The sequence below is a fragment of the Lynx canadensis genome, chromosome X (assembly GCF_007474595.2).
Source record: "Lynx canadensis isolate LIC74 chromosome X, mLynCan4.pri.v2, whole genome shotgun sequence".
In the NCBI taxonomy this organism is placed as follows: Eukaryota; Metazoa; Chordata; class Mammalia; order Carnivora; family Felidae; genus Lynx; species Lynx canadensis.
The window spans coordinates 112431853-112445648 of NC_044321.2; the positions used below are offsets into that span (position 1 = coordinate 112431853).

General features: G+C 43.6%; 1 protein-coding gene and 1 pseudogene across 11 annotated transcripts in view; one reads left to right on the forward strand and one right to left on the reverse strand.

Moving 5' to 3' along the window:
* The window catches only part of ATP11C (ATPase phospholipid transporting 11C), a 171261-nt gene that overhangs the window by 129821 nt on the left and 27644 nt on the right, over positions 1-13796 (reverse strand). The gene's annotated exons all lie outside the window — the stretch shown is intronic.
* Positions 6082-6181, forward strand: LOC115507985 (annotated as a pseudogene).

Here is a 13796-nt window from a genome sequence, read left to right on the forward strand (position 1 = left end):
CACCCTGAAAGAGCTTCAAAGGTCGACTGCATAGGTTCAGTCATTCCACAAACATTTATTGAGCATTTACTATATATATCGAGCAAAGTGAGGGACCAGAGACTACGGTAAGTGCTAAAAACAGACACATGTGTAAAATGCTGCCGTGGGTAGAGCACAGGGGTGGAAGAGATTCAATTCATTCTGTCCCAGGTATGTCAGAGACGGGAGACCCAGGACGGCTTCATGCAAGAAATGACATGTGAGTTAGGCCCAGTACTTCCTCAGGGAATGGGAAAAAGGCCACTCCAGAAAGGGGGAACAGCAGGAGCAAATGCCTGCAGGTATCCGGCAACTACCTAGAGGCATCTGAGTTACCTGGGAGCCGGCGAAGAATCCAGTATGGCCGGACTAGGGTACTGAGGAAAGCACCAGTTGTGGACAGGAGGCTCCATGCTAAGCTCAAGAAAACATGAGGGAGTTTCAGCTCCCTCGGGCTTTAGCACAGAGGTAAGTGAATAGGGCAAGACTGATGTTTTGAAAAGGCACCCTCGTGATACAGAACCGCAAAAAAAATAACTACCCTGAAAGTCGGGGCAGGAGTTATTCTGGATGAGGGCAGGTTGATGATTGGGATAAGGCACCTGGAGGGACTTCTGGGGTGGCTCTCAACGTCCTGTTTTTTGATCTGGATGGAGATTGTAAGTATGCTTGCCTTGAGATACTATAGTAAGCTACATATTTTTTGTTTGGTGTTTTGAATCCTTGCGGAATTTTATAATAAAAAAAAGCTGAAAAAGAAAACACCCTCTTGTGACACTGTGGTCAGACTGGGGAAAAGAGGGAACTGGAAGGAAGATCAGGAAAGAAGTTCTTGCCTCTCAAGAAAAGATGATGAGGGCCAGGGCAAGGACATTGGGAGCGAGAAGGAGATAAACCCGTTCGAGAAACATCTTACCAGCTGACTGCCAGAGGCTTAGAGGAGAAGAGCTAAGTGAGTTCAGATTGGAACATACTGATACCTTTGAGACTTCAAATACTACTTTCCCTCTTTTTAAATTTATGGCTTTCCTTTGCCTTGGTGCATTTATCGATAGTAATATTCTATTCCCTATCACTCCTAATTCAGCTCAAGTCCTATTTTTGGCTTTCAAGTAGAGAAGACGGGAGTGGTTCTCGATGTAATGTCAAGACTTGGAAGAAAGGAGGAAGATGGTCAAGAGAGATGTGTATAAGCACATAGAAAGGGGAAGCTCGCTGGTGAAATTAAAAACTGTTAGTGAAAGAGGTACACGGATAACGTCGCAAGCGAACTCTTCCACTAACATGGAAAGGATACGTAAGGCAAAGGCTATGAGGTCAAAGCCTCCCAACCCGACCACCAAACATCAGGGGAAGGAACGCATCATGCAACCATCGTATTCTCACATGTCTGGGTCTCGTTAGTTATACGTTCCCTGAAGAATTAGAATCGAAGTTTGAAGGTGAGAGAGACGGGTCGATGAGAAAGAGAAGAAGGTATTCCACACCAGGTCAGAGCACAGCTGAAGAGCAAGTGGGTTTGCAGGTGCATAAGCCAAAACGAACGGTCTCCGCGTGAGACAAGAGCTGGGTATCGGCAACGGTGTTTGATTCGTTACAGAACGAGCGTAACAGCCCAGGTCTCTAGAGCCCCAGGCCGCCCTATCACAGAACAGGCACTCGCCAAATGCAGGAAGAACCAACTTGGAGAATCCGCACAGAAAAACAGTACCCCTTTACCCTCAGACCCCTGCTTCTACTGCAGAAGGATGATAAAACCTAGCTACCACTTGCGGGATAAATACTCTGTGTCAAGCACCGTCTAAGCCCTTAGCATGAATTACCTGGGGGAACCCTAACAGCAGGCCCATGGTGGAGGCACCATTATTCATTCCCACCTCAAGAAGCAGCAGCCTGCCTCCCTCCAGGTGGGAACTCCGGAGAAACAGGACAGGAGGGACACTGCACAGGACAGACGTGGACCTGGGCGAAGAGGGGCACCTGCTTCGTACGTGGTCGCGCCTCAGGTCGCGGGTAGAAGACGACGCAGGGATAAGGGGCTAAATCTCTAGCCGCTGCCACAGTGACTCCGTCGGACCCTGTCATCAGCACGTCTCTGTCCTCCGGCAACACGTGCCGGCGGCAGGCAGGCAGCGGTACTGAGATTTGGAATCCTGGCCAGCGCTCTGTTTCTTTCCATCGAAAATATGACCAGCATCTGGCAGTCGGCAAGCGGCAAGGGTCTCCGCGAATCCATACATCACGGACCGGAGTGTCAGAGCCGGTCCAATTCCATTCCAGAATTACAGTTCAGCTGCACCGAATACTAAATACACAGGAGCCATTAGGTGGGACTTTGAAATCCCTCTGCTCGGTGGAAATTTCTATTCTGGTGGTGGTTGTAGGAGACTTGATCTTTATCGCACTTTTCCTGGCAGCAGTAAAATTCCATTTCCATCAACTCCGTTTCCTCTCAGGAAAGAAGTCTCTCAGGAAATATTCAAAACATTGTTCTCAACAAAGTTCTCAAATATGAATCATTTTCAAGTGCCAGGAAGACACTCCTTCCCCCACTGTCTTGCATCATAATATACTCTCCCCCAAATGACGGGCTTTGGACAAGATATTTGCAAAAAAAAGACAGAAACAGAATAGGGTCTTCGTTCTTTCCCCAATATGGCTTTGCTCAAGCAGTTCACTCTGCCTGGACGAGCTTCAAAGAGCTTCTCCTTTGATCTGCGTAGCCAAGTGCTACCAATTCAGCCATCCATTCAACAAATACTTCCTGAGCACCTGGGTTTTTTTGGTCCTGTAATAGATGGCAGGGATTCCAATAAGCGTATTAGGAATTAAGTGGGCGGAAGTTAGGGGACGGTCATTGTAGGCCGTGGGACCATCATGTGACATGCTGAAAATTTCCTTCACCAAGTTTCCCAGAAAGAGGAGGGAACATTTAAAGCTGGCCTTTTCGGGACAAGTAGGAGGAAGTCAACGGAAGAAGAAAGGCATTAACGGAGGCCAAGAGGAAGGCCTCCGACTGAGCGGCTGCCTCAGAAATCCATTCTAATGTTTGCGTTGAGGCCCTATTTCCCACGGGCTGCACCTGACCAACGAGCGAGTGCGGCAGGGACAGGGCTCCACAGACCTGGATTACCCAAAGGCTTTCCCGAACCTTCCTTCCACTGCGCGGCAGCCTAGAAAGCTTCTCTGCCTGAGCTGCTCTTCTCTTCACTAGGGGTCAGACTTGCATCATGGACTAATGGCACTCCCAACCCTCCCACCTCCCCATCGTCTCTCACCCGGGCGGTGGTTTCCCTTAATAAGATCCTTGCCAGTTTCATCCTAAATTCCCGCTTCTCAGAGGACCCACACTAACACAGCATTCTCCGGAGGGCCCGGCAGGAGTAAAACACTCAGAGGCAAGAAAAACCATGGCGCGTTCTGAGCACTGCAAGGACCGGTGTGTGCCCGGAGCTCGCCGTGGAGGTGTGGGTACAGGGGGAGGAGAACCTGGGCCAAATCAGAGAAGGCCTTGTAGGTCTGAGAAGAACCTTGGACGGGGTCCTCGGAGAGACAGGCAACCACCAGCAAGTTTCAATCAGGGAAAGGGTACGTGTTTTCTAAAGACTGTTCTCCTGGCAGCCCGGAGGACGGACTGGGGTAACCATAATATGGAGGCACCTCCGCGTACACGTCCATCCGGCCGGCCAGCTTGTGAGGTCCTTCTGAGTAGAATCATACGGCTTGTGTTCATCTCTGTGCCCCTGTAATGACCAGACTACTGTTTAGCACAAAGTAGCTACTCAAGAGGCCCTACACCGAAGCTATCAGGCTCGGCCTCACCTCACCGCCCAACATTTCAAATTCAACCACCTTCCAAAAGTTCGGTGACCAGCCTCTGAACATTCCTGCTCAGGCACTGGAACTCTGTCTAGCCAATCTAGAAAAAGAAAGTTACAGGCGTGAAGAACGGTAGACGTTACTCCCCAAACTGTATCTTCCGCTAATTAGTTAGCTCGTGAGCTCTCTTTGAAGCTGGGAATCTAATCACATTTGTTGATACTAATTGTAAGGACAAAGGTCATTAGGTATTTAGTTTCGGAATGTTTACCAGGTCAATGAAGTTTAGAGTCACAACAGGCTCAAGGCCCAGAGGTCTTATGCAAAGAACACGGAACAAAAATCAGAAGTGGGTTCTGGACACTGGTGCAATTATCTAATGGTGATCTTTGGGGAAACACATTGCTGAGGTTCTATTTCTTACATCATAAAGTAGAAAGAAGACCTACCTGAGTTGGTAAGGGGAAAACTGAACCAGAAGATGTGGTCAGTGTGCTCTGAAATACTGTACTGTCACTTAATTTGTTAGGACGGTGGATCTCAAGTGAGTTCTTACTCCCCCACGCCCCAAACAAATCTAAGGGCAGGAGCAGTCTGTTGGAGACGGTGAATATGCACATTACCCTGACCGTGGCGATGACTTGGGGGGTGTATGCATATGTTCAGAACTCCTCAAACTGGAGACATGCAATATATACAGTATTTTGTTAACAATCGCACTTCAGTAAACCTGTTTAAAAAAGACTAGTGATTACCAATTCTGATTTACAACACCACCAAGCAGTGCTGTGATATTCTCCAAAAATTCTCCAAATACAACAGATTTTCCTTTACTTTCATCTGTCACACAGCACTTTTAGTTGGAAGGGTACTGCTAGGAAATCAAATAATAATGAGAATCAGTTCCCAGAAGCGATGGACTGCTGGAGCCAACAGCCTTCCTGAGGTCCTGCGCACTGAAAGGTCCTTTGATGATGGCCTGACGCCCTTTCTCAGACTCAGCCATTTTTCTCACTGCTGCCTCCCTGACTTGACTGATGAAAACACAGCTCTCTCCGGCCCTACTTGGGATAATCAAAACCACCTTACTGAAAAAGGAATCATTACCTTCGAACAGTCTGAAATGCTTTCTGGAAGTTAGGGAAGTGAGTTTCAGTGACTCAGAAACTGTCATATCTGCATGAGCCAGGGCTCTAAAGCTAGCTATCAGTGGCCGGCTGCCCATGTAAAATGAGAAAATGGCATCTCCAGTCCTGCTGGCCGAGACCGTCACTTCTAGACCACACGAGGATAGACACAGAAGCGTGCACGCACTCATTTCCAGAGCCCAAAGCATTCAGCAGGATCTTTTAAGCCTTCCAAATTTGCAAGATGATTCAGTAAGTTGGTATTGTTTGGATTGAGGAAGGAGGTGGGTAAAAAGTAGAGGAAATTAGGTCCGTTTTTATAGAAAGGAACTTGGCTCTAGGCTATTTTGGTAAAACAACTAAACTACAAAATCATCCTAAGTCTTATCTGGCATTTTCCAAACCCAAATCAATTATCTCCAGGTATAAAGTGCATTTCATGGTGTAAAAAAAAAAAAAAAAAATCAATAATAATGACAGTAATGGACACCACTGTATTGAGCACGTGCTATGTGCGAGGCACTTTACGAAAATCATCTGTATTCCTCACAACAACCTGTGCTAAGTCTATATTTCAGGCTTAAAGAATGAGTCTGAGAGATATATGTGCCACGAATCAAGCAAATGGCAGAGCTGAGATATAAACTAAGATATCTAAAAGCCCAGATCTTCAAACGGCAATAAAAGGCGGTAGAACATTTCTCCCTGGGGCTCCTGGCTCAGTCACAAAAGCATGTAACTCTTGATCCCCGGGTCATGAGTTCGAGCCCCACTCGTTGGGTGTAGGGCTTACTTAACATAAGTAAGTAAATAAGAACATTTCTCCCTTTCCTAATCTCAATCAATCTCTCTCTCACACTCCCTCGTCCCTGTCCGCCCCCTCCTGCCCCCAACACCTCCCACACACGCACGCACTACCAGAGAGAAGCAATACAATCTAGTGGGCTGATATGGGTTTTACCAAACAAACCTGCATTTAAGTTCTGACCATGTCATTTACTAGCTGCAAGACTTCAATGGTGCAAATTATTTCCTAGACCTCAATTTCCCATTAAAGAGGATTAAATAAATGTACGCACTGCTTAGTACAAAGACACTCGCTCTATTTGTTTTAATTTCCCTTAATAAAGATGGAAGTGATTCTGGTGACCCTTAAAACACACATATGATTAAGGAATTGCCAACAACTTCATGGCACCTGACCATGGTTGTTATCTATAAAATGTAAGAGAATAGTATACAACGGTCACGTGGGAGTTAGTCTAGGAATGCAAGTTCAACATTCAGAACTCAAGCGATGCCAGCGCTAATATCAACAAAGGAAGAAAATCCATACATCTATATAGACTCAGAAAAAGTATGACATTTGCTCAACAGCCATTCATGATTTTTTTAAATATTCAATGAACTAGAAATAAAAAAGGGAACTTCCTCGGCCTGACAGAGAGCATCTACGAAAAACACCTATAGCTAACTCATACTTAATGGTGGAAAGACTGAATGGTTTCCCCCCATGAGACCAGGAATAATGCAGGGGAACCACACTTACCACGTGTACTCAACATCATACTGGACAGAAGTTCTAACTAATGCCGTAAGGCACAGAAAAAAATTAAAGGTAGATAAAATTGGAGAGGAGAAATAAAACTGTCTTTATTCACAGAAAACATAATAATCTAAGTAGAAAATCCAAAAGAATCTATAAACAACTACTAGATGTAGTAACTTTAGCAAGGTTGGAAAATAGACGATCAGTATACAAAACTGAATTTTGTTTTTATATACAACAGTGAATAACTGGGGACTGAAATTTTTAAGCACCATCTGCTGTATAGCACCAATAAAATATGCAATACTCTGGGATCGATGTAACAAAGTACTTTAAGATTTATTATGTTGAAAACTACAGAAAACACTGGTGAAAGAATCAATAATTAGAGAGATATGTATTCATGGATCAGAGGACTCAATATCATCAATATTGCAATTCTCTCCCAAATTCATCAATAGATTCATTTCAACCCCAATTCAGTATTCAATTCAATGCTCAATAAAATCTGAGCAAGTTTCCTTTTTAAGAGATTTACAAGGTGGAAGAAAAAAAAAAAGAAACTTACAAGGTGATCTAAAAGTTATATGGAAAAACAAATAATCTAGGACAACCAAAGCAATTTGAAAAAGAAAAATCTGGAGGGCTCAAGCCTACTAATTTCAGGACTTACTATAAAGCTACAAACTTCTCAAAACAGTGAGATATTGGCAAAAGAATAAACACACAGATCAATGGAGCAGAGTGGACAGTCCAGAAATTGATCCACACATAATACAGTCAATTGATTTTTGACAAAAATGCCAATTTAATTCGATTGACAGAGGATAGTCTTTTAGTCTTTCAATAAATGACAATGGAATGATGGGGCATATTTATATTTCAGTGAACCGCAACTCAAACCTCTCTCGAAACATATAACTTGAAATTCATCACAGACTGAAATTGTAAACCCTAAAGCTAAAAAACTTCTAGAAAAAAATAGGAGTAAATCTTCATGAACCTTGTACTGCCAGTAGGAATCAAAAACAGTACAGTTTGACAATTTGTTATAGAGTTAAATACACACTTATTAGCAAACTCAGGGATCCCACGCCTCCGTATTTACTTAAGAGAAATAGGGCTAGATATCCACACAAAAACTCGAATGTAAATGCCTACAGCAACTTTATTCCTAATCACGAAAACTTAAATGACCCCAATGTCCATCACGGTGAATGAACAAATTTTGGCACGTTCGTATAATAGAATTCTACTCGGCAATAAAAGGTAGCAACCTATGGATAAATGCAACAACATGGATGACTCAAAAGCATTATGTTAAGCGAAATAAGCCAAACTCAAAAGACCACACGTTATGATTGCGTTTATATGAAATTCTACAGAACTGTTAGAGACAGAAATAAGAGTGGCTGCCAGGGGTTGGTCATATAGGGAGGGGACTGATTACAAAGGAGCATGAGGACTATTCTGGGTGACAGACAATTCTATTATCTTGACTTCCAGTGGTGACACAAATATAAAATTGTCAAAATTCATAGATTTGTAAATAGCTAAAAAGGGTGAATTTTACTGTATGTCAATTACACCTCAAGATACCAGAAAAACAAAAACAAAAATGCATACCGCCTCAGAAATGGCCATCTATTTTAGGCAGAGATCTACAACTAATCAGAATGGAAAGTGCTGAGTTTTGATCATAAGTTTAATGGACATCATAAGTTAAAGGGCAGAAGAAAGACAGGGAAGACTGACAAAGTTCACGACAGTTTTGTCTGTGTGTCTTTCACTGCTCACTGATATAGTTGTATCAAAAAGGGCTCTGGCAAGAAAGTGATAAATGCATAATTTAGGACCAAAATACCCCATTTGCTATTTATTTGAAATAAATCACGTTAAAATGATAAATGGCCACTGACTGTCCTTACCAACTGCCTGAGTTTGTAGATGACTCATTTAAAACAACTGCTTGAGGAGACAGGAATGTTAAAGTACTCATTTTCTTCATTTTACAACTCTTCCAATTGACAAGAGCAGGGAAGAGGCATTTTCATTCTATGCAATTTGTCTTGATTGGAGTTTTTTTGCACACACAGTAGAAGCTTATCTTGGCAGCAGAGTCTGCGGGGTGCAAGAAGGTGAAGAGGTGCTCAAAACCCCCAAAGGGCCCTTCTCCCTGTTTGGCAGGCTATTTGGTGACCGTCACAGGCAGGTGTCTAATAGCGTATTAACTAGTGTGCACGGTCCTGGGTTTGCACGGAGCCTACTGTCAGCACAGCGGTAGGAGTCTTTTAAGTGGCAGTCTCAGCGCCCAAGGGAGACCCGAAGTGAAAAGTAAACTACAGAAGACTTGCCTTCAGGAGCGCCTGGGTGGCTCAGTCGGTTAAGCGTCCGACTTCGGCTCAGGTCATGATCCCACAACTCATGGGTTCGAGCCCCGCGTCAGGTTCTGTGCGGACAGCTCTGAGCCTGGAACCTGCTTCGGATTCTGTGTCTCCCCCTCTCTCTCAAAAGTAAACATGAAAAAAATCTTACAAGAAAAAAAAAAGAAGATAATGACTTGCCTTCATTTGTTCACTCGCTTGTTCGTCTAACAAATATTTTATTGTCTGCCGATTCTGGGATGGGCTCTGGTAAGGCTGAAGATGGAGAGAAATTCCGGGTCTTGAGGAGCTTACAGCCCTGCTGGTGGGCAGTGGTAGGGGCGTATGAAGGTTCAGTAGCAGCCAACGGCCCAGAGTGCCCCTTAATGGAAGAGGAAGAGTTTTGATTTACTCCTCCTTGTGCACCATTTTCTATCCGCTCTCGGTGTCCCCGAGTTCACCAAGAAGACAAAACTGACAGTCATTCCAGGTAGCAGGAGCAGCATATACAACAGAAATGTGAGTAAGCGTGATACAGCCAGGAAAATGCACGAAGTTCTGGGGCAGAGGGCCTGGCGAAAATGGTGTAGAAGACCAGAGAGGTAGGCACGAAGCAGAAAGGTTGAGGGCTTTCGTAAGTTGTGTCTAAGAGTTAGATGTCAGTTTGAGGGGGAGACAACGTGAAGCCTGTTAACAGAGGAGTAACAAACCAAGACTGCATTTAGAAAGATGATATTCCAAGGGCAAGTCAGGGATCGACAGGCAGAAAGCAGAGGCAGAGGAGTTCCCCCTTTCTTTTCCGGGTGGTTGAAAAACTGGTGGTGGACCAGAAAGATGATGTCAACTGAGGCAGCAGAAAGAGCCCTTTCGCAAATCAAACCCTCAGCCATGCAGAAGAGATCACACACACTCACACACACACACACACACACACACACACACACACACACACACACAGTGCCTGGCTGACGGTAGATGTTTAGTAACTGTGTGGACTGACTGACTGAACGAGCACAATAAATAAATGAATGCATTCACATTTTGGGCCCAAGAAACCAGTAGAGAACCGTTGTAAAATGCCATTGGTTTGGGAAGTTGATAAGCTACTCGTTACACAGAAAGTTGAACTGGATATCTTTAGAAATCTCTTCCAACGTGAAGATTTTATGATGCAAGGCCGCTCCCCTGTGAAAGTGAAGTAGTGGCAGGAAAGGGGCTATGTGAGATGTTCTAAAGAAAGCCAAAAAAACTGATCCCATTAAAAATGTCAAGGGGTGAGTTTGCCACATCAAGAAAAAACAAACAAAGACAGCTAAAAGTTGACAGATTTTTTAAATAAAGGCCCTAGAAAAAGGAAACAACCGATCGTCACAACTAAGCTTCTGAAGGCAGGCAGTGTGGTACACATCAGGAGCCTCCATGTTAGAGGGAAGGAATATCAGGTGGTTGGAGGTAGACCCAGAAGCAAGGTCTAGAAGAAATGCAAGTAGGCAAGAGTGCATAATTAGAAAAGGAGAGTAGGCGGCAACAGGCAGAGGTCCACGTGGGTGAGCGGTGAGCACCAGGGTACTGAGCGAGGAGAAAGCAGACAGAAGATCAGAACGGGGAGAATCTGGTAAAAAGCAATCAGTCAGTAAGCACCAACATCACCAATAGCCAGCAAAGTCCCAATGACAGGCATGGGTCTAGGCAAAGCTCAAGTTCCCAGGAGGCCTGGCTAAAAGAAAGCATCCTTCCTAACCCTGGGGAAATTGGGGTATCAACCACTGTACCAGATTAAGGACTTCACAGTGGAGAAACAGAACAGGGCCCAGTTTCTGGCACAGAAATACAAGGCCAGCCTCAATCACAAGGAACTAAGCAAGAGGAGCCTTACAAAAAACCTAAGCACATGACGTCAGGATGAGACTAGCAGACATGCTGACCTACGCAGCTTAAGGTTCCTGAAATTCTCCCCAACTTAGAACAGGCTGGGGCCCAAAGCCGGGTTCATGGTTGACCTGCCCCAGCTCTGTCCACTGTTAAGACATGGAAGTCAGCAGGCCCTCAGAGCCCTCCCAACATCAGAAGCATGAGGCAAGACCATGAGCAGGAAAGAATACCAATGAGAGAGAGAGAGAGAGAGAGAGAGAGAGAGAGAGAGAGAGAGAGAGACTGTCACATGGGAAGGACCAGGGAAGAGTAAAATACAGAATTCTGCTTACAGAGATCTCTTCTCTGTCCACTTTCCCCACCCACCACCACACTTCCCTAATCCAGAATACGTTTCTTAAAAAGCTCTATGGCCCACAGGTATTACCCGGAAATCCACTCATTTTTATATGTGTGGCCATACCTAGAAAAAATAATTAGTAGGCATCAGTCCCTTGGTCAAGAGCCATGTCCCCAACTACATATACAACCTTTGATGGGAAGATCAGATTCCCAGTACATTTTTTTCCTAAGGTACCATATCAGGATCATGTATGATCATAAACCTGTAATGGAGGGGGCAGCCCATATTGCTTTTCGTATTTCCCATTCTGAACCACAGACTTCTATGTTCCTAAGGGGTTTAAACAACGCTCTGGACTATCCACTCTCACTGTACAGACGGAAGTCTGAGGAACACTGAGGAAAGTTACATAAAAAAAAAACAACAAAAAAAAACCCTCCAAAATTACACAAGAAACTAGCGGCAGAGCCAGCAATAAATCCCTGATGTCTTTCCTCCTTCCATGTTTGTAGTGTCAACAAATCTGGTAGAGATGCCAGTCAGTAAAAAGTATAATGGAGCTAAACACAATAGCTCCTGATTTTTAACCCTTCCCACGGAGCTCACACAGAGCCCAACAGAAAATCTCTTTCCATCTGCACAGACGTTCTTTGATACGTGACAGGATGGAAACCCACCAGAGGTGACGCCATTTAGATCATCCAACTCGAAAGCAAGAGAAAGCTTCAAGCAACACCATCTGATGATGAGATTTTGCTGCTTTGGAGAATGAATCAAATTCATCCTAGAGGCTCATCTGCTGCGTGACACGCTCATTGCTTGATATGGAAACTCCCTAACAAATTTCAACACAAGAAGTGCTGGTGACTTCTTTCCCTCGTACTTTCTCATTGTCATCTGTTACTATGACTAGCATTTGAAGAAATGCAAAGCAGGCGGTTGCTTGAGCCCTAATATCTATAGCACCCTTTGTACTTCTACGAAAGCTGGGAAGAGAGAAAGGGTCTCATTTATGGAAAGGCTTTTCACTGTTACTTCTGAGTATAAAATAAATGGAAAGAGAAGGTGAGAAAGTCTAATAACTGGTATTAACTGAATAAATGAATTGCTAATAACTGAATAAATGAACTGCTGTAACATGTGAGGAACGTGATTGAAATTACTTAACAATATCCCTCTGTAATCAAATAGAATAAGCTCGGTATATTTAGAAAAGCTAAACACATACATATTATACACCAAAAACCTGACTTTGGCCAACCTTTGTCACCTACAAAGTATGGGCTGCTCCTTTAAGTATGGTTTATTCTTCCAATTAGTGGGCCTTGAGTTAAAAAAAAAAAAAATTTCCTAAAACCACATTTTCTTTAATTCACAAAAACTTCTGTTGAATAATTGAAATGAACCATATTCATCTCCAGAATCACAGAGGTAAGCAAATCAACAACAACAAAAAAAATCTCTATTTTAAAAAAGAGTAACTTTACAGTGAAGAAACCTGACAAATACTACCCCAGCCAGTTTACTAGCAAAAGTTAAAACCAAAGTTTGAAAATGGGTGCTGGATTCTTCCATGTGGTGAACAGATATATAAGATATAATATTGAGAAATTAAGACTATAGATCTAAATATTCTTTAGCTCTACCTTTTTGGCATATCTCTCAAAATCAGGGAGTCCTCTTAGACCCTATTAGCCAGAACTTCCATTAAAAAAATATATGCAGCAGGGGCGCCTGGGTGGCTCAGTTGGTTAAGCGTCGGCTCGGGTCATGATCTCATGGTCCGTGGGTTCGAGCCCTGCATCGGGCTCTGTGCTGGCAGCTCAGAGCCTGGAGCCTGTGTCACATTCTGTGTCTCCCTCTCTCTGCCCCTCCCCCGCTTTCACTGCGTCTCTCTCAAAAATAAACATTAAAAAAATTTTTTTGGAAAAAGAAAGTACCAAATTATTAAAAGAAAAAAAAAAAACACATGCAGCAAAAAAAAAAAAAAATCCCCAATTTTCTCTATCTGCCTTATGGCAAATGTATTGTTTTCAGTTATTTGAAATATATCTAATCATAATGAGGCATGCTGCTCATTATTTTCTCTACTGAGGAGTCAAACTAGAACCCCAAAACTATTAATAATGTACTAAAGGTTAATTTCAGCAAAAAGCTACTTGTTTACTTTCTGTGTGCCTTTCCCTCCGGAACAATCTTTCTGAGAAGTGCTCTAAGTTTATGACAGAAGCCAAGAGCCTGAAGTAGGGATGGGGGGCGGGGGAGGGTAAGGAGTGAGTGGGGCTGCTGGGGACCATATTCCCGAGTAGCTGACCCTGGTCATCAGTCTTTGGGCAAGTACTATTATTTGCTTTCATTCCTTCTCTATCATCCTTTGCTCCCTCTGAATCTGGTGATTTCAAGGAACCAACTTTGTTTATGACACATGCTGTATATGATTTGGTTTGAAGCAGCTCTGTGTTTATGCGAAGTAAAGCAATGTTCTTTTTCAAAGCTCTCAGTTCTTAAAATATCGGAACTTGCAGAAAGCACATGCAGGGTTGTTATTATCCCTTCAGATCAATAGCTCAGTCACTGCTATGAGATATTAAAAAAGGAGTGAGGAAGACAAGCAAATCTTTAGACTTGCCATCTATTCTGGCAAAAGCAGCACAGCAGAGAGGCACAAACATATTAAAAGCCATTTTAGCAAGTGAGTTCTT